This window comes from Triturus cristatus, chromosome 6 (genome assembly GCF_964204655.1).
Source record: "Triturus cristatus chromosome 6, aTriCri1.1, whole genome shotgun sequence".
Lineage (NCBI taxonomy): Eukaryota > Metazoa > Chordata > Amphibia > Caudata > Salamandridae > Triturus > Triturus cristatus.
In genome coordinates this window covers 619,880,083-619,901,918 of record NC_140589.1, presented here as the reverse complement: position 1 = coordinate 619,901,918, position 21,836 = coordinate 619,880,083, and the positions used below count along the sequence as shown (strand labels likewise).

Below are 21,836 nucleotides of genomic sequence, written 5' to 3'. Positions count from 1 at the left end.
CCCGGCGCTCGGGAGTAATAAAACATAAACCCACTTATCGGTGTCGGAGTGCACTTATTCCATAGGCACTTCTCTACAGTGAAGCGCTGTGTATTACAAGCAGAGAAGCAATTAACTTTAAAACGCACACCCACAGCACACTCTTAAATGCGTTTGAGTCTTGGCAGTTTGCGCCAGGCCTACTCCTCCGAATGGCCGGTGCCTGCCCCTTTAACAATCCTCATGGTCCTGGGATCCGCTTCGTCTTTAACTCTGCCCATTTAATTTCTTCGTCAGCCGCAGCCGGAAAAGACCAGTTGTTGTGCTCTGATCAGAGCTGGTCCGACTGGGATGCTCTGCTGCTTGGCGAGTACAGGCGAGCTCTCTCGTCGATTCCGCTCATATTTTTCTATTGCTATAAACTGCCTCAGGAGACCAGTAATAGGAAATTAGAAGATGATTCACGAATATGTCTTTGATTCTTCTGTTGATGCAGCCGCAAACATCTGAACTCGCTTACCTTGTTGTAGGGTTTGTGACAGGCAGCTCAGGCGCTGATCCAGAAAGCTGCAACCCAGTCATTTACCCCAGCCATGGCTCAGGCGCTGCAGCCTGGACTTCTACAGCTGAAACAACGCCCCAGCGGCACATCGCTCCTGCACCACAGCCAGCGCTTGTGCTTCTGAGACAGCAATATTAAACCACATTCAGAGTTCCAGCATTCACCACAGTCGATGTTCTGGTAATGCACCACTGTCAGTGCTCTCCTATACCAGGATATATAAGGATAGTTGGTGACCGGACTGTGTTAACCATCTTATCTTCCATGCTGTATTTTTTTTATCCCTGGTTTTGCTTTCTTACTGCCTGCCTACTATGTAATGCAATTTCCGTCTGTTTTTCTTTACAGTATGTATGTAAAGCGCTCTGAACCTACGGGTCAAGCTAGCGCTATATAAAACTTTTAAAATAAATAAATAAAATAAATACCACAGCGATCACACCTGCGCGACATCTTATACCATAACCAGCAGCGTTTCACTACAGGTTTTGCGCCTGTCCCCCTGCTTGTACATCAGCCAGCACTCTGCACACCTGTAACAGCCCTTCAACACCACTGCCGGAATCCTTGCACCATAACACGTACCAGAGTGCAGCAGGTGCAACAACACCAGGCTCACATGTTTTGGGGACCCGCTACACCATACTCAGTAGTTATTGTTTACTCAAATCTAGCCCATAGTGTCCCATTTTCATTGCTCACTCTAGAACTCAATGCGCACTTGCAACGCCACTGGCATCACAACAGTGCAGCACAGAATGTGCTCCACCACAACTAGCACTGATGGACAACAGCACAGACTAAAGCCAGAGCTCCAATAGAACAGGTCACACCATGGCTGGCACTCCTGCAACCACTGATCACACAACATGCAGCGCCATCGCCCCATACCCAGTATTGGTTCACCACAACCTTAGAGGTGGGCTAGCCACTGAAAGCTTGAGCCAGCCTTGAGCCTGGCTCTGGCTCAGGTCAAGGTCCTGTTGAAACCTCAAGCCCAGAACGAGACAAGCTTTCATCTAGATTGTGCTTGCCTTTCTATACCCAGGATTTGGGGTTACAGTCAGAGCTATCTGGGGAACTGGGTTCGAGTCTCTGCGTCAGCTTAACATCCTGTGATTCTGGGCAAATCACTTAATCTCCCCATTCCTATAAACAATTGCGTGCAACCTTGTGTAATGGAACTGGTGCTCATGTAAAGTGCTCCAATAACCTTCAGGTAGAGTTTGTGCTATATTTTGAAAAGTGCACTAAGATAGAAAACAAACTTTAGCGTAAGGAAAGATACATTAATACCCATATATTGGCTGATTTTTACAAAGTGAAATCAGAAAATCTGGTCGCATTATGGCTTCCTCACTTACGCTGTATTATCAGGCAAATTATTTATTTCACTAAAACTCTTTTTTCTTCATTATATATTATAGCGTATGAAAACACTTCCAGATATGCGAGTTCAAATTGTGCAAAAATAACACTCTAATTATTTCTCAATGCAGTGCTACAATATGCCTATTAGTGCGAAAGTTTCAATGTTAAAGAACAGTAGATATTGTAGCACCCACGCCGGATAATATTGTGGGTATCGATATGATTAAACATTTTCGTGCTACAATACGCTGTTCCCCAGAAGGTGTGCGTGTTATCTTAAATGATAACTATCCAATGGTTGAGAGGTCTTGTCTCATTAAAGAAGATATTGCTCTGGCATCGTTACCTAGTACTTTATGGGCTAATCAGATACCGATGTGAGACAAATGGTTATTCCACCAGAGCATATTCAAGTGAAGGAAGGTGCTTCATTGCCCCGATTGCCCCAATATAAAATATCTCGGGAAGGCGAAGAAGCATTGTCGCACATTGTTCAGGATTTGATCAAGGTAGGGGTTGTGGAAGAAGTCCCGTAAAACATTTGTAATAGCCCTATTCTTCCTATTTTGAAAAGAGACACTGATACTAAAATTTGCAGATTCATTATTGATTTACGAGAGGTTAACAAAATTGTAGTGCCCCAATACCCGGTAGTCTCTGACATTACGACACTCCTTACTATGGTTCCTCCTACTGCCACTACATTTAGTGTCATTGATTTGAAAAATGCATTTTTTTCAATACCTATTCACCCTGACAGCCGTTATTTGTTCGGCTTCACTTTGAATAATAGATCATACAGATTCTGTAGAGCTCCACAAGGGTATACAGAGAGTCCTAGCATTTATAGTCAGGCATTGAAAAGGCAGCTTGATTCTTTTCCTGTGCCGAAAGGGGTGGGTCTTATTCAATATGTTGATGACATCTTGTTGGCTGCTGATACCCCTGAACAGTGTAAAGAAGGAATACTGTAATTATTATCATTTCTTGCCTCTCATCATCACAAAGTCTCTCGAAAGAAATTGCAATTTTGTAGACAGCAGGTTACATATTTAGGTCACCTCCTGTCTAAGGAGGGACGTGCACTCACACCAGATCGCATTCAGACCATTTTAGATACACCTGTGCCTCGTACTCAGAAGGACGTCCATGCATTGATTGGCCTTACTTCCTTCTATAGGCAGTGGATCCCTAGTTTTTCGTACATTATTAAACCCTTGTTGGCCCTTTTGACTAAAGGCACTCCGATGCCTCTCCCATGGACTACAGAATGCTTTCCAACAGCTACGTCAAGCTCTTTGTTCTGCACCAGTATTAGGAACTCCAGACTACACTAAGACCTTCACACTCTATGTACACGAGAGGGAAGGTTGTGCCCTCTCGGTTTTAACACAGACACACGGTGATAAACAATGTCCTTGTGCATATTTCTTAGCTGTCCTTGATCCAGTTGCCCGCGCGCAGCCTGGTTGTTTTCGAGCGGTAGCGGCAGCAGCTGTGTCCATACGTCAGAGTGTGGGAATAGTCTTGTCACATAGATTGTTTGTGTTAATACCTCATTCAGTCGATGCCTTGCTAAATCAAACAAAGACACAGCATCTGACTAGTGCTCGCTTGACAGGATATGAATTGACACTTTTGCCCCCTCATATCACGTTGAAAAGATGTTTGACTTTGAATCCTGCTACATTATTGCCACTTCCAGCTACTCAGTCCCAGCCACAAGAGCTACATGATTGTATATCCCTTACTGAAGAACACACAAAGGGTCGTGTTGACCTACAAGATACACCTCTTTCTAGTGTTGATGGGGAGTTGTGGGTTGATGGGTCCTGCTTGAAGTTGCCTGATGGCACGACATCTTCTGCTTATGCAATTACAACACTTCAGACAGTAGTTGAGACAGCCCGTATCCCACAGAAGTCAGCTCAAGCAGCCGAGTTGATAGCACTGACAAGAGCATGTGAGCTTAGTACAGATTTGCTTGTTAACATGTGCACTGATAGCCAATACGCCTTCGGCGTGGCTCATAACTTTGGGCAGCTTTGGAAAGAAAGAGGCTTTCTCACTTCACATGGGACACAAATAGTGCATGGGGAATTAGTACATAATCTCCTTACTGCCTTTACCTATCCTAAGAAAGTGGCAATTGTTAAATGTAGCGCACACAAGAAAGTGACCGATAAAATAGGAGCAGGCAATGCCTTTGTGGATTACATAGCTCGAGAGACTGCAATGCAGCGAAGTACCACATCTATGTATGTAGCTAAAATCACAGGCTGAACGTTGGCATGATGCCAGGCAAGAGGTGCTGGACATACAACAATCTGCCTCTGTTGATGAATTAGACCAATGGTCCAAGGAGGGAGCATTGGATGATGAGGGCTGTTGGAGGAATAAAGAAATGACCAAATGAAAGTTACCCACAGCCTATTTACAACCTATGATTCACATGGCACATGGGCCGGCACATGTTGGAGCATCCTCAATAGCAAAGCAATTTATGCAAGTTTGGGATCATCCAGAGATTGTCGGTATGGCTAAGAAAATAGTCCAGTCCTGTCTGATCTGTCTCCAGTATAATCCTGGAAAGGGAACACAAACTCCAACAGGAGGGTTTGCAATACCTACTGCACCTTTTGAGGTCCTGCAAATGGATTACATCCAGCTTGAGCGCTGTAACAACCTGAAGTATGTCTTGGTAGTGGTTTGTGCCTTTAGTAAATGGGTGGAGGCATACGCTACGAAAGATAATACAGGTCTTACTACAGCAAAGGTGCTCCTAAAGGAGTTCTTTCCCCGATTCGGCATTTGCCGAGTTTTGTGGAGTAACAACGGACCCCATTTTACTGGGCAAGTTGTTGAGTATCTCATGAAAGGATTGGGAATTAAGCAGAAGTTTCATGCTGCTTTTCACCCACATCACGGAATAACCGAACGGAGATCAGAGGCAAGTCGTGAGACTCTTCAGTCCCGATAACCAGCACTGCTAGAAGAACAGCAATTAGATGCGGTGTTCCTCCAGACGTTAGCTGGGCAATCAAGGAGTCCCATAGCCTCTGTGGGACGTACAACCTGGAATCTAACAACAAGAGAATTCACGGCGGAAGGCACGTTTTTATAATTTTATCCAGAGTACAACACTGGTGCCACTTCGCAAGAACACACAAGGGAGGAAATTACCCCCGTTTTATTGAAAGCTGAATTCTATAACAGATTCGGCTGTTGATAGATGTCACTAATGAAGCAGTGACAATCTTAAGTCACGAGCACACCCCCGATTAGGTGGAAATTATCTGTTGAGGGAGTTGTGTTACAAGCATTTGTGCTAGCCTGAAGAAGGTGGGGAATCATTTGATACCACCGAAACGCGTCGCTTTGTTGTACAGACTGTATGGGAAGGACTCACACAACGCTTCTGGACACCGATAAAGAACTAGGTCCACTAAGGCACAAAGAATAATATCTTGGGATATAATCATACAAGAAAAACGTGACACATTGATGAAATATGTACCTATGAATTTGTCTGTTTTTGATTGATGTATCCCTTAGTGCCCATTAGATTCACATTACAAGACTTGGCTGCTTGTGTACTTCCCTTTCAGTTTCTTTGTCTCCTTTATTGATTTTTGTGATAAAGTGCTTTTAATGTTTTTTAACGATTTTTTATGATACCAAATAAATATACTGATTATTCTATATACACTACCCATTTTTGGACTCCTATTGGTGCTAATACCTGACTCTTGTGAATGAATGTGTATGAATGGATGTATGCTATCTAAGATACCCAAGGGGGTCTTCTTTATTTGACATAGTGGCTTTTCACCCACAAACAGCAGGACTAGTGGAAGGTTACAACTCCATTCTGAAATTGAAATTGGCTAAAATACAGGCTTCCACATCTTTGAAAAGGCCTGATGCATTGCCCTTAGTACGCGATCTGGCCTCACACCGTATGAGGTGGTTTTTGGAAGGTCAATTAATATTTGGGGGATTCCTAAGCCACACCCTATACACGATGTACCCTATGTTTTGATGAATGACTATTTGTCTCAGTTGACTGATAGTCTGTCTTCTATTTATCAACAGGTCGCAAGGTGAGGGCCATTGTTTACGGCCTGGTGACTTTGTGGTTGTAAAGTCCTTTCAGGTGACCAGCTCCCTAGCAACGAGATGGCGAGGCCCTGAGCAGGTGCTACTGGCCACCAGAACTGCAGTTCGAGTGACGAACCGGAAAAACTGGGTCCATCCGACACACTGCAGAAAAGTATTGAAAGACCTAGTGAGCCCAGCTGTGTTGGCAGATCACTGCGATATCCTGGTCACCGAGAAAGGACAAGCCACGTCACCTGAAGGATCTGAGGAAGTCATCCCGGACCACACGATTCCTGGTACATCCCGATATCAGCTGTGACCCAGGAAGAAAGACACTTTGTTGCTAAAAAAGACTGTGTGATCCACTGTCCTGGGTGGTTAAAGACTAACTTCAAAGGAGGGTAGCCTTTTATTGACTACTCGTCTTAATGTTAGTGAAGAAATCAACGCCTGCCCAGGACCTTAGGGCACCATCAGTTTTGTTGTTTGTCGACTAAATGAATATGCCTAAGGAGAAGAAACTGACTGTTGTAAAAGTTTGTAGCAAAAGAACAATAATTGCTACTGGACTTACTTTGACTATTGTTATTGTTGTCATAATAACATGGATTGTGGAGGAAGTAGCTCCTGTCCGAAATCTACAGACTGCTACTACTCCTGTCCCTATTGAACACCACTACTTTACTCTTCCTTATCATGAGCAGAAGCACAGAATGTCTTACCTCAATAACAATTTCATTCAGATGTTGCACCATACACAATGCCACAAACGTTACCAACTGCTGGGTATATGAAATGATGTAGATCAATATAAACTATATTTTTCGTATTCCCTCAAAAGCATAATTCCCTCAAAAGCATAAGAAATGTCTTCAGCATATGCTAAAAGGGTTGTTTGTGGAAATCTGAAATAATTTCTGTTAGCATAAGCTGAAGCCATCTTGAGCTTATGCCATCTTGATTGTGGCATCCATTTTGTTGGCCTTGTAATTCTCCCATCCTCTGCTGCTCGTCTTTTTCCCTGCCTGTGCTGTCTATTTTAGTTGACTTCCTGACTCAGCTAAAAGCAATATGTATGCTAAGAGTTTGTAGCTGCCAGAACACCTGGTCTCAGACTCAACTGTCAATCATTTACTGCTGTCATAAGCACTCCTGCTCCCCCTCCCACTTTGCTGACTAAGTGATCTCCCATCTGCCCATGTTTGTCGGTAACTATTCCTGTGTAGGCCTGCACCTTCTATTTGTATCCACATGCTTACCCGTGCAGAAAAAGCTGTATACAAGGCCTGTGTTCTGTGACTTCAATGTACTACCTCAGGCAGCACTTGAGAGTGCTGTTTGGACGTGGTTCCACTCATGAGTGATAAATAAACTTGTTATTTGGAATTCCAGCTTCAGTGCCAATCACTATTTTTTTGGTCTATGGACCCGTGGACAGAGAAGGGTGACCCCTGCACCGGTGTGCTCATTAAAAAGCACATTTCCACAGTATGGTTCATTCCAATGGTGTACACATGTCTACTTTGCACTCAGACTCGTGGATCCGTGGCATCGGAGTCTGACATGGCTATGGACCTGTGGTTCGATGGAACCAGGTGGTCAGAAGTTGTATGGTGGTTGGGAGGGCGAAGGACCGGTTGGCCCTGTTTGCCCTTGTGGCGGTAAGGAGGCCACATAAATTGCCTTACATTGTTGAGGGGAGTCCTCCTGCATACTCCCTAGGCCAGCACTGAGGGGGAGAGACAGTAAGCTCACCCCAGAGAGAATGGAGACACCGACTGGGCGCAAGGGCGCCAGCTTACAAACTAGGGCATGGGGCTGCGGCCCCTGGTTATACCCTACGAGCCCCGATGGGCAGCCTGGTGGTGGAGGGGTGGGCCCCTAGGGTGGCGGACAAGGGCCAGATGGCAAGGGCTCACCTATCAAGCACACAGGTGGGTTGCGCCTTGCGTGGTTCTCAGTTGGGGTGCACGAGCCAGAACGCCCCTTAGTGCTGGAGCGATAGAGAACATTCTTGGTCGATACATTAAGTTCTGTCATTTCTGCTGATAGATTATGATGTTACGATCAACATAAATGTAATTGTCGTTCAGTGATCGAATCTGATAAATCTATGTCATATCAAATTTGAATCTTATTGGTTATATATTGTCATGTTTATTTGGGATGGTTTATAATAAACATGGCATCTTTTACCCACAGCTCTGGTTGTCAAGTCTTGATTTGTGGATTCTGATGGGGCCGGGAACGACCTGGGGGTGTCCGGGTCCTATGGAATAGCGAGTACTATAAGGAAGCGCGCCATTAGGACACGGGATCCCGGCCACGCCCTCGTGGCTCCTGGCCGAGGGACTGGTCGACGCTAACGGCAGGAATTACTTCCGGGGCGAGCCGTGACGTTACTTCCTGTCGGGGCCGGTAATGTGGGGGGGAGGAGGGAGATGGTGGGGGCCTATTTAGGGCACCTAGACCAGGCCCTCATCCTCTCTTACTTACAGCGCGCCGGCCCGTGTACAGTGGACTCCTGTGAATCTCCCACCCACCAATCCCTAGAGTTAGAGCTTGGGAAGGTATAGGAAGTTGAACCAAGAGTGGCGGTAAGGAGGCCGCATAAATTGCCTTACATTGTTAAGGGGAGTCCTCCTGCATACTCCCTAGGCCAAGACTGAGGGGGAGAGACGGTATGCTCATCCCAGAGAGAATGGAGACACCGGCTGGGGGCAAGGGCGCCAGCTTACAAACTAGAGCATGGGGCTGCGGCCCCTGGTTATACCCTACGAGCCCCGGTGGGCAGCCTGGTGGTGGAGGGGTGGGCCCCTAGGGTGGCGAACGAGGACCAGAAGGCAGGGGCTCACCTCTCAAGGACACAGGTGGGTTGCGCCTTGCGTGGTTCTCAGTTGGGGGGAGCAAGCCAGAAGGCCCCTTAGTGCTGGAGCGATAGAGAACATTCTTGGTCGATAAATTAAGTTCTGTCATTTCTGCTGATAGATTATGATGTTATGATCAACATAAATGTAAATGTCGTTCTGTGATTGAATTTGATAAATCTATGTCGTATGAAATTTGAATCTTATTGGTTATATATTGTCATTTTTATATGTGATGGTTTATAATAAACATGGCCTATTTTACCCACAGCTCTGGTTGTCAAGTCTTGATTTGTGGATTTTGATGGGAGCGGGCCAGGAACGACCTGGGGGGTCCAGGTCCTAAGAATGAAAGTATTTATATTTTTTATGCACCTCAATTGCTGGAGACAGAAAATAAAAATAATAATGAAAATCCAACCCTCTTCCTCCCAAGCTGGGCATTAGGGTGTTGCCTCAATCATATTTTTGCCCCCCCCCCCCCCCCCCATTAAACGTGAATACATTTAGCAAGTTGCACAATTTGTATATTTTTTTATCTGCTCGCAGCAGTCAGCTTTCAGCCGTGGGCCGGGATGCCTGTGGCAGCCGGAAGGCCGGTACACTATGACGCGGGCCGGGGGGTTGTAGGGGGCTTAAACAATACTGACTGCAGCCACTATGCTCAGCACAACTGGGCCAAAAGTGCGCATGTCAGGTTGGATGGCTGCCTTTCTCTGGCCAGCCTGACATGCCACTAGAGGCTGCTCCACCTACGCAATTAGTGAGGGGGGAACATAGCCGCAGCCCCCCCTCCCCCTCGTTTCCTAATGAGCGTTGAGTTTGCCTACCTGAGCTAATCCAATTCACTCAAGAACTTTGCAGCCAATTAAAAGGCACTCTCAAACACCCACTTACTTACCTTGCGCCGGCTTGTTTTTGGGATGGGTGGGATAAAGTGATTCTAAACCACCCCATTAACTATTTATCTCACATATCAGTATATAGCTATTGCTGATTATTTATTGTGCACTCGTGTGTGACTGTGCAGCGCAGCAGAAACAGAAACTACTAGAAGGACCGACCGGCAGGTTCAAGCATAAATTATGCTTGAACCTGCCGTTTGGTCCTTCTTTCTTCCCTTATAGAGTGGAAAGCAGCCACTGTGAGCCTTGTATCTGCATTTGAGGTTATTTTCCTCTCTGGTGTGGACTTGAGTCTTGTATAACTAGATTCTACCATGTGTTCAACAGTTCAAATGTTATCGGTATTTGCTTTGCAAATGAGGTAATTGTAGCAATATTGAATGTTTTATTGCTGTTTAATCATTTCTGCACCACAACTATTTGTACTCTTTTCCACTCTCAGTCAACCTGAATTACTACTGAAATCAGGGATACATTATTCTCTTTCTCTGGCTAAATTTTCCACCTTATTAGCATCTCCTTTTCTCATCCCTCACAGGGTGTTTTATGGCCTGGGCCCAATACGGCCCTACCTGCTGGCACGCATACAAAATTCCATGTAGCTGTTGAAGGCATAGAAAGTTTGAGGCCGAGTAGTTCTACATCTGGCCCTGGCCCTTGTTTGGACAGGTTTGTTTGTTTTTGCTTTCATTTATCTGTAGGGCAGACACACAAGTTACGGATATTAAATATCTGACTTACATGTATAGGAGACTCAGATAATTAAAAACGTTTCTTGTCGCACTGTGCAATTGAATTTACAAACTACACTAACTGTTAAACATCAATATTTTAACTCTACACTTTCGCAAATGCTTATAAACCTTCTTGCCTTCTCAAATTTGCTTGAAAATGCACCATTTGCACAGACAGGAAGTACTACTCAGGGGCCCACAGGGTATACTACTGGACTACATCTTTGTGCCCCGGCGAGAACTTGGGGAGATACAACAGGCAGATTATTTGGCAAGAGGCCTATCCAACCACTCACCCTTATTGGTCCAAGTGAGATGCTTCAGGGGCAGGTGGGTAACAGGATGGAAGCTAAACGCCTGGCACCTGTTAGACAGGGAGGTAGCGCGGGGACTCAGAGTAATGCCGAGCTATACTTTACTGAAAACGAAAGGACAGTGGGGTCAAAGATCGTGTTGTGGGAAGCGTTTAAGATGGTGATCCGGGATAGGGTCCACAACCTAGGTGGCTGAAGAGGGTTTCCAATACCTGGGGATATTTGTTACATCATGAAAGGAGTTCTGCGCTAGTCTTAAAGTGGTTCCGATGTTCAGGCTGACGTCGGAAGGTGGAGAAGCTTTCCTCTCACCCTGATGGGGCAGGCAGCCCTATTCAAAATGATTACACTTCTAAACTTCCTATATGCACTCCAGAATACACACTACCCAGTCTCCCAGACGGTATTTACTAAGATCAATGGAGACCCGATGACCCTGCTTTGGGACAGCGACACCTGAGAATATCGCTCAAAACACTACAGCATGCCCAATACAATGGAGGGCTTGCACTACCATATATTGAAGGGCACTATTGGGTGTCTCACCTGATAAATATAAATAATTGGATTTACGTATCACAGGACCACCCAATGTTAAGACTTGAGCAAGCTCTGTTGGAGCACAGAACCCACTACCTTTATGGAGGAATGGGTTCCCAGACGGGTCCGCCGGCAACACAGGTCGCACTGGAAGCTTGGGGCAAAGCCACAAAGGTACTAGGTTGGGCCCACAAGATCACTAGGGAATCAACCCTCTGGAAAGGGACTTAGCTGCAGGAGTTCACGAAATTACGAGGCTTTGAGACGTGGGATACCATTGGTATCTCTAAGGTGGGCGAAACCCCCCATCAGAGGGACATTATGCCCTTTTCCTTATTACAGAGGGAATACTGCATATACCCAAACCAATTTCTAAAATATGTGCAAATGAGGCTCGCATGGAGTGACCTGAATACGCTACCCCACAGGGACAAATATTATTGGACAAACTGAGAAGGGGAGCAATCTCCTCCACATACAGAACAATCAATAATAACATGCTGGATATCCTAGGCCAGTTACGTGAGAGGTGGCAACAGGATGTGGGCAAACTTGAGGACATAGACTGGGAGACAGCACTGGTGCACCTGTGCGAGGTTGCTATCTAGTACTGTCTGCGCATGATACAGTTCAAAATCCTCCATAGGGTTTATTATGATTGTCACAAACTATTGGTAGGGCGTCTGCTCCTATCTGCTTGCGTTAGGTTGACGCTATGGGGACCTTCCTTCACACACTCTGAGAGTGTCCCTGCATACAACTATACTGGACAGCGATGGAGGTCTCACTTCCGCTTGAACTGCGGTTTGTTCTGTTGGGGATCCCAGGTAATGTTGATGTCCCTTGTTTTAAACTTCTTTTTAGTACATTGGCCTTGATAGTGGGCAAAAAATATGTAGCGAAGTACTGGGAAACGCCAGAGGTAACCGCCATACAAAAGTGGAAGCGGGGGACGGACCTCTATATGGCGGCAAAAAGGTGACATAATGTGGTAGAGGTTGTCCCCGCAGGTTTTACAAGATTTGGGGGTGGTGAAGAGATTACTATGGGCTGGGGTCTGTGGAGGGAGGCGTTGGTACGACACCATGTCTGACTCCCAGTCAGATGGAAATGGTATGAGGCTGTCCTGCGCTCTAAACTGGGCACTATTTTCTATCTACGGTGTAACTTTGTTTCTGAAGAATTATGTTAAGCATATTAATGTAACACTATAGACTACTGACAGCTGTATATGGAGAATGACATGAGGTATGTGTATATTGCCTTTGTTGGTTTGTGCATCTATATGAAAAATAAAAATAAAAACATATTTATTTTTTCAAATGCATTTCGGCCAATGTCTTTCTGTTGAATTGTAAGACGTCTTGCAGAATAAAGGTTTTCTGTCCTATTTGTTGGAATGGTAAAAAAAAGAAAAAGAGGAAATGCACCATTTGCTGCCTTCTTTTTCAAAGTTTCCCGGGAAAGAATCCGCCCCCACACCCCACCCTATGAGGGTCGGGCTCGCTCTTTCGCCACAGGGCACTCATCCCAGACGTTTACACCTCACCACTTTCAAATGTCACCAGCCGCTACTGCTGGGCATCACAACAGGGCTGGCATTCCCAGTATCCTCCTATCACTTACAATCACTGTCAAATGTCTAGAAGCATGGGAGAGTGAGTGCATTGTAAGGGCTGGGATGACGATAAGTAAGACTAAGAATAATGGAGATTACCTGTAAGTAATCAAGCCAATACTAGAAACCTCTCAGTGTAGAGCATGAACTACTTAGGAAAAGGAAGGGACAGAAGGTAAAATATATCAGCATTAAGACAGCAAATATGCTAGTATTTTAAATATCAGCAAATTAATTATGACAGGCTACTCATTGGTACAGTAACGTTAATGAGCTTTATAATTCTTGCACCGTACTTAAAACTGTTATTTTTTGCTACAGATTTATGTATGTACCAAAGATCCACTGTGTATCTGCTTTGCATCCGCTGGGTCTCTCTACTTCACATTTTTTTTGCAGCTGTAGAAGTATAAAGCTTCCAACTACTGTGGCAGATTCAAAATTATTTAATTATTTAGTGTGATTAACTCTAAAATGCTCTAAAACTTTAGGCGTTTATAATCAATAGATTTGGCAAAAGGGTGTATAATGAACTGTTGGCTCTGTTGTATAAAGCGGTCCTTGGTGATGTGGAGGATGTTTTTTTATAAACTGTGTGGACAAGTAGCACTGGGTGAAAGAGATCAATTTAAGGATTAAACCCCCAGCCATTCTGAAGTACTATCCTAAGTGAAGAAACCAGTTTCACTTTGCAAAAAAAGTGACTTAGCAAGGGCTTGCTTTTAAATGTGTTTGAAAGTTCAGTGTTTTACCGGCAAGTATCAATGAATATGAAATTATCACCATGCTAATGGTTGGCAGTTGACTCCAAATCACGAGAACACCGTGTTGCCTGTTCTGGGCTTCCATTTAACAAACGGGTGCATTCTGGGAGCTGTGGTCGTGATTCCCTTCTATTTAACGAACTTTAAAAAAACTGACCACAATGTTATCACATAACTGAAAACACAGTGCCACAACGAACATAAGTAATCTGAACCCCCAAGGACTAGATAATAAGGGTACATGACACTAGCAGGTTAAGATTTTTCCCGAACGAATTTACTAGGTGGAGGGCCACTGGCATGAGTGAGGTATTCCCAGTTTTATGTTTAGAGCTGTGCCCTAAAGGCAGCATTGTATGCAATTCAAAATTACTCCTTTTTAACCCTCCCTAAAAAAAGTAGGTCATTTATAACTTTCACCAAAATAATCCAAGACTGGAGTTAAAGCAGTAAATAATCCTCCTGTCGAATTTTGGGGAAAGTTGCTCTTTCCCCGAATATTTCTAGGACTAGTCAGAATAGTACATTTGACGTTCAAGTATTGCCACGCCCACTGCTGTCCTGAGAGCCCAGTTCGAGCAAAAAACACGAGCGAGGATAAAGAGAGCGGAATACAAAAGAGGAAACCACTTACGTAGGAGAGACAGCGTGATCAGAGCTAAGGACTGATGCAATGCTCTTAGCATAAACTTTTAAAATTAGTGCGTGCACCACAACTGTAAAACGAAGTACCTGAACGTAATGTACATACGTTGCATAATGTATACGAAAACTAAAGGATCGCCTGTTTTTTATTTTTTCAATTTATGTGTAATTTAATAAAACAGTGCTGACTTTTTCGAATGTGAGGGGGGGGGGGGATCATATGAACTGTTCCCAAGGACTGCCGATACAACTGCACTGTAAACACGGAATTCGCACTGCCAGAAACGCATGGTCTGGAGCCTGCCAAGCGGTGACCAAGACGCAGCTTTTCGGAGAGACGTATAACTTAATACGTGCAACACCGGGGCTTCTCAGCGTGGTCCTCCACGTGGTCTAAAATAACCTACAGCACAGAGTAAACAGACGTCGCAGTTCCATACCTAATCCAGAGGAACCGCACTTCACGATTGTTCCCAAATGGACAGCTGGCGCACATGGAGGCGGAAGTTGTCGCAAAGCTAATCTACCAATCAGAGGACAGGGAGGGTGGGTGTTAAAACCTGATCCGTCAATCAGAGGATGTTGTAATCTGTGCGGTGAGCAAAAGAACGCTGTACTCCTCAATCTGTCTCAGAATTACCATCTTTGAACAGGAATTTATAAACCATTTTAATAACGAATACAAAATAAAAAGTAATCGTATGAGTCTGTCATGTATATTACATGGAACAGCTAACTTTCGCAATGTGGTCAGCTTGTATTGTAGGCAGATCTTTCAGTGGGATGAAAAAACGGGAGGGTCTCTCAAAGGGGCGTGGCAATGTAATTAAGGGCGTGGCTTAAAAACAGCTAAACTAAAAATCTGTGCCTAGCATGGGAAACAGCCTTTACCACGAAGGCTTTTCTATAGCCTTATAGCCCGCCGTAGCGGGCTATACCGGCTGTTAAAGGCCCGCTGCAGCGTTAAAGGCCCGAGCCGAAGGCGAGGGACTTTAATAACAGCAGCAGGACTTTAAAAGCCGGTATAGCCCTGCTACGAAGGGCTATAAGGCTATTAGAACATTCTGCCACTAGAGGGCAGAATGTTCTAACAAAACGAAGCCTTCAGGGAGCGCGAGGGGATTCAAATCCCCTCAGGCTCCCTGAAGTCTTTGTTCACAGCCAGAGCTGTGAACAAAGACACATTGGAATGTTGGCGCTCCGGGCTTATACCAGCCATTATAAGCCCAGAGCACTCCATTGTTTTCAATGGAGCTGCCAACATTCCAATGTTCTAATACACGTTACGTTTACAACGGTACACTTACCTCGTAAACGTCTTCACAACGCGTATTGCTTCCACGACCGTCTTTACCACGCAAGCAACGTCTTCACGGAACGTCTTCATCCCCATCCGAAAAAATGCGTCAGTCTGTTTTTTAGTGTCGCCGAAGACGTGAGAAATAGAAAAAAAAAGAAAAAAGGGGGCTTGGGGGGGGGTCTCCCCCCCCCAAAAAAAAGCGTGGTAAAGGAAAAATCGAGGTAAAGGCTATGCGTAGAAAAATCATTCCATTGCAACACATGCATGGTAAAGGCATGCGTTGCAACGGAATGCGTAGTAACAACATATATTCGCCTAGCATAGTATGCCGCCCGACTTGTATTTTTCTGTTTCTGTCATTGCATCCAGATATATGATACAACAAGTAACATCATATCTACAGCAAGTCAGGACTATTAGCTTTGTCAATGGTTGTTAGTTTTATAAGATAAATAGGCAGAAACAATGGCTTTTATATAGTATTGAAAAAGCTTCCACTGAAGGCCCTGGTGACACCACAACAATGTTGCTGCTCCTGACTTTCAAAAAGGGAAGGGAAATCCAGAGAGGAAATGACCCTAAAGGATTTCCCTTACCCTACAACGCTCACCTGGCATGACGTAATGCCGTAACTTCTCCACTAGTGAGAACTGAGCAGTGTGCGCACGCGTACATCGATGTGCCTGCTGTGACTGCATTGCGGAAAAAAACAGACCGCCTGTGCCAGGGCACAAAACAGAGCCCGATAGAGACCCGTTTCGAGGCACCCTTTAAAAAACTGCCAGTGCTCAGCACCGGTGAGACCCGGCCCGCCTAAAGGCCTGATTGTAGGTTAAAATGGCCCGTATAAGAGTGGATTAACTGTCTCAGTAGCGTCAGGGGCCCCATATATTGTGTTGTAGCATTTGTATAGCGCCTACTACCTATATGTGGATGCTGAGAAGCTTAACGACAAGGTTATCTCAATACACCATATCACTGTGAAGTTATCTGTTTTGAGCCTATGGGTAGGTTTTTCCCTGTTATTTCAGACATAAAATACATGCCAGCATTTAAAAATCGGATAGTGGGAGATAAAATAAAATAGTCAGGAGGATAAATTTCCTCTATTGATTTCTAGTGAAGCACAGGCAATTTCAGGTCGGAGACAGCCAAAATAAAGCAATTATTGGCTTAAAAAAGCATTGGTAAATGCATTACGTTTCGCCCATGTGATTAATAATAAGCTGTTTTTGTCGTAAATTGTAGCTTGCTGAGTAGTTGTACAATATAAGTTACAGAAAGTAAAGTGTTATGGCTTGTTTATGTACAAAAAGGCAATATATTGTGCTGTTACTAGTATTATAGTGCGGGTAAGTAATAGCAACATTTTGAAAAATTAAATGCAAAACGGAAATAATAGAATTGATGTAATAGCAATAAAATGTGTTTGGGGAGTTCTGCCAACTTTTGGGCCCGGTGCCACTGCACCTGCTACACCATTCAAATCATGCCCCTCGTGCCTGAAAGATACCTGCTTTGGCGACTGCCTTTTTAGCAGTAAAATATAGCAATAGTTGGTGTTTAGAGGAGTTATGACAACTTTTGACCCCAGCGTCACTGCACCTGCTGCACCATTCAAATCATGACACTGTTCCCTGTAAGGTAACTGCTCTTGTGACTGCCTGTTTAGTAGTAACATTTTGCAATATTTGCTGCTTATAGGGGTTCCTAGATCTTTGGGGCCTGGTGTCACTGCACCTTCTGCATACTGAAATCATGACTCTAGTCGCCTGCAAGGTAACTGCACTTGTGATTTCCTATTTGGTAGTAAAATATAGCAATATTTTAGAGGAGTTCTGACAACTTTTTCACCTGGTAACACTGCAGCACCATCGAAATCATGGCCCTAGTGCCTGTGATGGAGCAAGGTTTTGTAATAAAAGAGACTTGCTCAGACGCAATCCTCTCAAATAACGTGTAACACTATAATCAACCTGTTTTGTGAATATTAATATTGCATTACACACACTATATTGTATCTAGGGGAAGCTTTTCTATGTGTATTACTAACAAGTAACCCGAGTGTCTTAATATGTCCGCCAGAAAACGCGGTAACTTCATTGCGCATGCGTCTACTGCATCTACGTAGTATGACGTATTCTGTCGGTTGGTGGGAAAACTGCAGCTGCGCAATAGCTTGAAATATGGCCGCTTGAAACTCACATATTAACGCATATGCTACTGCTTGAACTAAAACTCGTAAGTTTTACTAAACACTAATGCAAAAGATATAAATAAGTAAATGGGGATAGATTGAGATAAGTGGTACACAGTGAAATCATTTATTGTCACATTCTAACGTGTCTTTTTCTGACTTTATTATTAGTACACGTTTTGGCTCCAGAGGGAGACTGAAAATCCCTACCCACTTGATGTTAACGCAGGCGCATAGATTAGCAAATTTAGCGGCACAAATATGGAAATTTAGCGGCACAAATATGGAAATTTAGCGGCAATTTTGCAGCGTTTTATTTGCCAGTTTATCCTACAACAAACACAGATCTCTTTGTTTTTTGAGTTATTTAACACCATGAAGCTATGTATACATAACTGCATAAGCACATAAATATATAAACATGTTTTATTATGAATATAGAAAAGAGCAAAACTATTCATCATTTGAAATGTTCTAAAAAGAGGTTGCATCTCATCTCACCTGCGGCCCAAATTACACTATCCCCTCCACCCACAAACAAACTGCTATCTTTCCCATAAACTAGACATTCCCATCATTGCTCCCAAACCCCTAAACCCATTCCCAAAACCCTAGAACACCCCAAATTACCATACCAAAAACGTGCATTACCGCGACCTCGCACAAGGCCTAAAGTCGCGTCAAAAATGCACTTTGAAACTAGGCCCAAAACACCCCTTCCCCTCCATAGATTTCCTTCAAAACACTTGCAAACAAAATTAGACATTCCCACCTCTGATCCAAGCTAAGTACATCCACTCGGAACCACCTGGAACACCCTGCAATCGAACCCCAAAAACATGTAAACACTCACATTTAACATGGGCTCCTATGGCAGCTCCTTCCTTCCTCGACTTGGACTAAAAACACCCTTCCCATCGATCGATTCCTCCCAATCTTCCTGCACACCCATGAATTCCCCCTCCCTACCACCCACAGCAGCCCCGTTTCTCTCGAGCAAGTGGAACACCCTTAAAACCACTTCTCCACCATCCCAAAAACGCCCATTGGATAACATGGCATTTCGACCCTTTCAAAAAAGAGCGGTTTTTTTGCACTTCCTCTACTTCGATCCTCTTGAAACTCACTGGGACAGTAGTTCCAGCAATTACAGAGAATCTCAGCAAAAATTACACAAATCCATTCAGTGGAAGGGGTATGACTTTTGCGTCAAACACGCGCCCCCCGCAAACACGCAAAATCGCCCCAAAATCAGCCAAATCTGGATCGATTTTTGCCAAACCACTGGCAAACCTTCCCAACACCAAACCACACAAATCCAAACCAAATCCAGCCAGCTCACAGCAGCTTACCTGGGCCTCTGGGCCTCCTGAGACGACGATCCACCACCAGCACAAGCCACAACGATACGATGACGATCCAGACCGCCGCTCCAGACCAGGTGAGTCGAGTCGTCAGCACTGCCTGCTGTGAGGACCCCCCCTACCCCCCTTCTATTGGTCTATTGGACCCGTGGCAAGAGCCACTGGCCCAATAGAACAATAGAAGAGGAAGAGGGGCGGGTGGTCTGCTGTCTGCTGCTGGATGGGGGTGGGATGCCGCCAGGATGCCAGGATTTCGCGGGCACTTTTGTAAAAATCGCGGCATTTTTACAAAAGTGCCGATTTCGCGATTTTTTTGCAAATCGCGAAATTGCGAAATCCTGGAGGGTCTGGCCAAGGCCACATTGGCCGAAGACGCCTGGGAAAGAAAACTATTGACCCATATCCGCAACAATTTTGAATAAAATGTATAAACTCGAATTGATCATAATGAGAAATGCGGGTGGGAATAAAGCTGTGGAAAAGTAAATTAAGGGGAGGAAACATAGAACAATGGTCCACAGTAAAATTATTACTATTAATATGGTGTGATGAACTCACCTCCACGCCCTGACCAATCAGAATAAGGGAAAACACAGAAATTGCAATATTGGGGGAGGTACATGAATACAGAATAGTATAATTGAGGTAAGTTAGCTAGAGACTTTGTCAGACTTGTCAGATCCACCATTTCGACTCGTCACCGACCCAACGTGTATGCTGCTACTCTGTCTGAGACGCTGTCTCAGACCCTGCTGCTGCCAGAAACTCTGCTCGAGAAATTGAGATACTGATCGCTAATCTAATCATCTAGAAGGGAATTTCGGAAAAGGGACACCCGAGGAGAGTAGTACCAGAGAGGCGTGGCACTTAGAAGAGGTCACCGTAGCAGATCCGAATCTGTCAAAACCTTCTGTCTGCATTCTGTCCTGACAGATTCTATCTGGCTTATCTTTAAAGAGTCGGGTTCATCTATCACCTTAGGTAAATATAAATCTGAGAAGACTATCATTGTACCTGCTCTCTCTCTCTTTCCTTTTTTCAGGTACCGTCTTCATTGATCATTATTTTGACTATGTTTTGTTTGATTTCATTTTGCCTCTTGAAATAATGTGTTTAAGCTGTGATTGATTTTGACTCACAAAATTAATAATTTTGATAAAGGTTTTCCAAACTTTCTGAGGGTGGGTTAATTCAAGTATAAGATAAATGTCATTTTCTACCTTAAACTATCTCAGAAACTGATTAATCGAGAAAGGAAATAAAATTGGTAAGACTTGGTAAATGTGAAATTAAAATTTCAGGTAAAATCTCAAAAATGCATATCAGCGGGGTTTTGCTAGCTCATTTGTGTGAATGGTTTGGGCTTAGGTGAGTATTTAGGTATGCGTGTGTTTAACCCAGGCTGGTGGCCCGCACTCTATCAGTTTTTCTTGGTAGCAGAGGCATGGTTAGATTCTAGTTAGTTAGGTAGAAAATATTGTGGGTTGAATTATTTTGATTTATGCATTAACAACCACTATTTGTTAAATGTTAGGTTTCATGTTGTCTAGAAATTCCCGGGAATATTGAATAGTGGGTGGCGAATGGATGCCATACCGCAGTGAGGTTACTTGTCTGGATCAGGAAAGTGCTGAAAGTTACGCAGGACTAGAAGCACTGAATTAGGGATTATTTTCTTTCGTATAAAAGTGAGAGTAATTGGTAGCAAAGGAGTGGTGAAACTTTGGTCTTATATCACCTAGAAAGGATAATACTGAAGGAGTAGCAGGTTCTCTGATGCTTGCGTGAAGAGTAAGTGGAAAGTTTTACTCGTGGCTACTATCAGAGATGTTTAGCAAGGTAAACGGAGGGTGCAGATTGCAGGACACTCTACCGGAATTCATACTTAGCTGTTGCTCTGCTGCTCTGCTTCCCTGTTGACGGAGGGCAGGCCGTTTAGCGCGACGCTTGGCATCACTATTCCAGGCTAGTGACACAGGTTTTAATTGTTGAGAATTGCCATTTTAATATAAATAAACTGTTCTGCCCACTTACTTGCACACTAAAAAAGATTACTCACTTCACCGCTTGGTGAGACAGTCACGGAACGGCCGAGGAACGCGCCATCCACCGAGCGCCATTTTTGTTAGCGGTCTAGTGGCTGGCCCTATTTTAACAAGGGAAATGCAAGCGCGCAGCGCGCGCGCGCAGCGGGCGCGCCGGCGGCGCCACCGGAGGCGCGCCAGAGGCAAGCCCGTCTGCGCCCGTCTGCGCCCGTCTGCGCCTCGGTCGCGCCAAGCGCTCCTCACGCTGGTTTAACCAGTACAGGTCGGATCTGTTACTCGAGGGACACTCGGCTCAATATCGGTAAGGTTGGACGGGGGGGGTCTCTATTGACCTTGATATGTGGCTTGATCAACAGCAGGTCCCTGATAAAGCATCATCAGGAGATCTTTAACCTGCTGGAAGATCTGAACCTAGATTTCCTATTCATTACCGAGACCTGGATAACCCCAGACTCCCTGGTGGAAATTGGGTTTGCCTGCCCACCAGGCTACAAAATTCTTCATAAACCCCGCTTAACGGGGAGAGGAGG

General features: G+C 44.6%; 1 protein-coding gene across 4 annotated transcripts in view; it reads right to left on the bottom strand.

The window, feature by feature from the left end:
- The window catches only part of USP45 (ubiquitin specific peptidase 45), a 1,582,349-nt gene extending 1,567,399 nt beyond the window's left edge, over nucleotides 1-14,950 (bottom strand). For 3 of the 4 annotated variants that reach the window (XM_085611114.1, XM_085611117.1, XM_085611116.1), the window contains exon 1: nucleotides 14,841-14,950. The gene's annotated coding sequence lies outside the window, so the exon portion shown is untranslated. The remainder of the gene's footprint in view (nucleotides 1-14,840) is intronic. The other variant, XM_085611115.1, reaches the window with a different exon arrangement.
- Between the last annotated feature and the right edge of the window lie 6,886 nt (nucleotides 14,951-21,836).